Here is a 4,278-nt window from a genome sequence, read left to right on the forward strand (position 1 = left end):
AGATAAATTGGCTCAGATCAACTAGTAAAAAGAGAAATAGTCTGACACTACTAAGGAAATTTCTCTCTAAAGTTAATGGAAATTAGTAGATTGAAAGGACTTTATTACTGCATTTAAAATGAAATAATGTAAAGCCTAAACTCTAAATTTGAAAACAATCCATAAGTTATTAGAAATAACGTTTAAAAATTGGGAAGTGTCCATTACATTAAATGATTACACAGTTTCTTAAAATTAATAATTTGTAGAATTATTCACAACTTACCTTAGTTCTTTTGTTTGGTGTTTGGTGCTTTTTTTTGGTTGTTGTTTTTATATCTCATTATAGTAACCTAAGATGGTGTTTAACGCTCTCACTTTCTGTTTTTATTTTTTAATTTTATTGTGGTCTATAATTTTGGCTGATCTTGAAATCACTGTGTAACTCATTCCTATCTTGACTCATGGTGACTCCTGCCTTGGCCTCCCAAGCACTGGGATCACAAGTGTGATCTACTTCTATCAGGCTCTTTAAAATGTTGTATGTTGACAATCCCATTATCAAGGGTTATTTCAAGGATGATTGGATTTCTATTCTAACTAGTTAAAAATGTTATTTCCTGTGGTATAACACACATTTAATGTATAAATAGTTTTTAATTGAATTTTAAAGCAAAAGTTAATATGCTTGTTTAGGTATTTCATTCATACAAGAGAATTTTTTTTTTTTTTTTAGCACTTTTCATTTGAAGAAAATAAGTGATATTTTTAAGAAAACATTTTAGATCAGTACTTTAATTTTCTTGTTATGCTATTATTCCATGCATTCTTAACCATATATGATTTCTGTGAGTTTAGTTTTGCTTTTATTATTTTAATCATAGAAAATATAAATTTGGGTTTAGGAATTAATCATATGTTTGCATTTTAATGATTTAACGATTAAGAACTATGTCTGGAGGCCATGCCTGATGGCGCATGCCTTTAATCCTAGCACTCAGGAGGCAGAAGGAGGTGGATCTCTTTGAGTTCATGGCCAGCCTGACTTACAAAGAGAGTTCTAGGATAGCCAGGCCTATTACACAGCAAACCCTGTATGGAAAAGAAAAAGAAAGAAAGAAAGAACTATAGCTAGGTGGTGGTAGCTCATGCCTTTAATCCCAGCACTCAAGATTACAGAGGCAAAAGCTCTGTAAAATGAAAAGAATAAAAAGTTAAAATTAGTGAAGCAAAATTTTAGGGAAAAGAAAATATAACATCTCTAGACACTGAGAATCGATATAACCCCAGGTCACCACATAGAAGTATTTTGTGTGCTACTCAATACCATTAGTTACACATGCTTTTCAGCACCTGAAATGTGTGTGCAGCTGAAAAGTTGGATACTTTGACATTGTGATAGGACATTGTCTACAGTATTTTAGGCTGTATTCATAGCTATCCATGGTGAAATGGTACCCAAAGGGTCCAGGTTAGATCTGCCTAATAGGCCTTATTGTTTCAGTTACAATGCTAAGCTTTTATCAGAAAAATAGACATAATAATAATGTATAAAATTTAAATTGCACATGACTTTTTAGTAAAATCTTGTACCTTCCTGCTCTATTTTGGATCATGAATCATCTCTTCATCTATCATGTTTCTACTTCATATTCTACTTGCAATTTGGCTACTTACTAGTAAGCCCAGTTATCAAATCATGTTCTCAGGTTCTGAAATGCTGTATTAAATTAACGGTTATTTTATGATATATAATAATGGCTCCACATTTAAAAGTAGTCAATTTGGATATAACTATTATATCGCATATAACTAAAGGACATTGGAGAAGTACAATAATATTTTGAGATCAATACTATAATTAACTCATTACAGCGCATTTTTATACTTACTATTTTTTAATCATTGTTGATAGTTATTTCCTTGCAGTACCTAAATTAAAAATTAAGCTTTGTAGCTAGGTATACTAGTATGTGCCTTCAACTCTCATACTTTGAAAACAGAGAGAGCTAGATCATAAGTTCGATGTGAGTTGAGCTACACAGTGAGGTCTTGCTTTACATAAGGTTGAAACCATGGAGGTTAGTAGAATAAGAGTTAGTTAAACTGTATAATGTATATTATAGGAAAAATCATAATACATGTAGAACTTAGTACTACCTCTGGTTCAAGGCATCTATGAGAACTTTGGAATATGTCATCTTCAGATGGATGGGACAGGTGTACGCTAATATATTGCTAGTAGCCTTTCTCAAAGTCCATTCATTTCATTCTTTTTTCTTTGGAGGAAAAGCATCTTTCCCCACTTTCATTTCTTGTAGATTTTTTTTATTCCTATTTTTCTTTTCAACATGTGGTGTATTGGGTACTTTTCTGGCTCTGTTTTAGTTTGATTGATTTTGTTTTTGATTCTGTATACCTCAGATTTTAAAAGCAGAAATTTAAATCTTAATATTTCTTTTCTAAAAAGTTTTTAATCTGGTTCACGCTGTTTTACCATAGTTGAATATTTAGAGATGATTGGTGTGTATACTATGTCCCAAAGGAAAACACAAAACTTAAATTCATTTGTAGTATTACTCAAATCTGCTTAAATTTTTTATGGGATAAGTTTTCTAAAATACATACTATCATATTTCCTCTTATTATTTGTAGTTACAATTTGAACAAATAGTGTTCTTGTGGTCGTTTGAATGAAAATGACGCCGTACCGTAATAGAGACTGGCACAACTGGGAGTCAGTGTAATGTTGTGGAGGAAGTGAGTCACTGGTCTCAGGTTCCAGCCAGGCCAGTGGCTATGGGTCTCTTTCTGTTCCTTGCAGATCCAAGTTTGGAACTCTCAGCTTCTTCTCCAGCACCATGTCTGCCTTCAGGCCAGCATGCTTCCTGCTATAAGGATAATGAACTAAGCTAATACTTGGAAACTGTAAGCCAGCCCCAATTAAATGTTATCCTTCATAAGAGTTACTGTGGTCATAGTGTCTCTTCACAGCAATAGAAACCCTAACTAAGATGGTTGTCTTAAAACTCAATTGATTCAAGTTTATTCTAAGCACCTTAATTTCATGTGAGGATAAAAAGAAGATGGAAGGTTAATGCTGTATCTTAGAAATCAGATTAGTGCTTCTTTGGGTCTTAATGTCATAAAAAGTATCTGAAGATAGGAAGAAGATTCCATCTCATGGATTAAGTTTGTTATGTTGGGCTGTGAGAGCTTCTTTGGATCTTAATGTTATAAAAAATATCTGAAGATTGGAGAAGATTCCATCTCTTGGATGAGGTTTGTTACATTAGGCTGTGAGAGACAAAAAGTCACATCCACAACTATTAAGCCCTACAATTGTAGCACAAAAGCAGCTTTAGACTGTACAAAGGTAAATATTCCCACCTGGGTTCTAGTAACCATATTGACAAAAACTGTCAACCATTTGCTACTAAATGTTGAATTTGCCTACTAAGGCATTTCCCTTTGGGATTCCTAGTCTTATGACCTGTTTTATTTGCTAGTAACTGCTACTTCATTTTTGTATTTTCTCTTACCTGCTATATTGTTTTGTGTCACTTTTTTATATTTATATATAAGACACATGACTTGTAGATACTGTTCAGGCAGGCTTAACTTCTTAATCTCTTCTGACAATAAGTTCTTTTAATTTCATTCTCTACTTAAAAGTTGATATTGTAAATTAATATATAGAATACAAACCTCGCTTCTTCGTAGCAAAGGTTATCACATCATCTTTTTTTAAAATTTTTTAAATTAATTTTATTAATTTATTTATATTACATCTCAATTGTTAGCCCTTTCCCTGTTTTCTCCCATTCTTCCCTCCCTCCCACTTCTCCCCTTCTCCCCTCCCCTATGTCTGTGATTGAGAGAGACCTTCTCCCCTTATATATGCTCTTAGAATATCACGTCTCTTCTTGGTAACTTGCTATCCTTCCTCTGAGTGCCACCAGGTCTCCCCATCCAGGGGACGTGGTCAGAAAAGGGGCACCAGAGTTCGTGTGAGAGTCAGAACTCACTCTCCACTCAACGGTGGAGAATATCCTGTTCGTCGGCTAGGTCTTGGTAGGGGTTCAAAGCTTACTGCCTATATTCTTCTTGGCTGGTGCCTTAGTTTGAGGAGGACCCCAGGATCCAGATCTGCCTGTCATAAAGTTCTTCTCGTAGGTTTCCAGGACCCTGTGGATCCTACTATTTCCTTATTCTTCCATGCTACTCTCGCCTAAAGTCTCAATAGGATGTCCTCTCCTCTGATCCACTTTCTTGGTAAGTAAAGTTTTTCATGGTACA

Source organism: Acomys russatus, chromosome 8 (assembly GCF_903995435.1).
Source record: "Acomys russatus chromosome 8, mAcoRus1.1, whole genome shotgun sequence".
Taxonomy (NCBI): domain Eukaryota; kingdom Metazoa; phylum Chordata; class Mammalia; order Rodentia; family Muridae; genus Acomys; species Acomys russatus.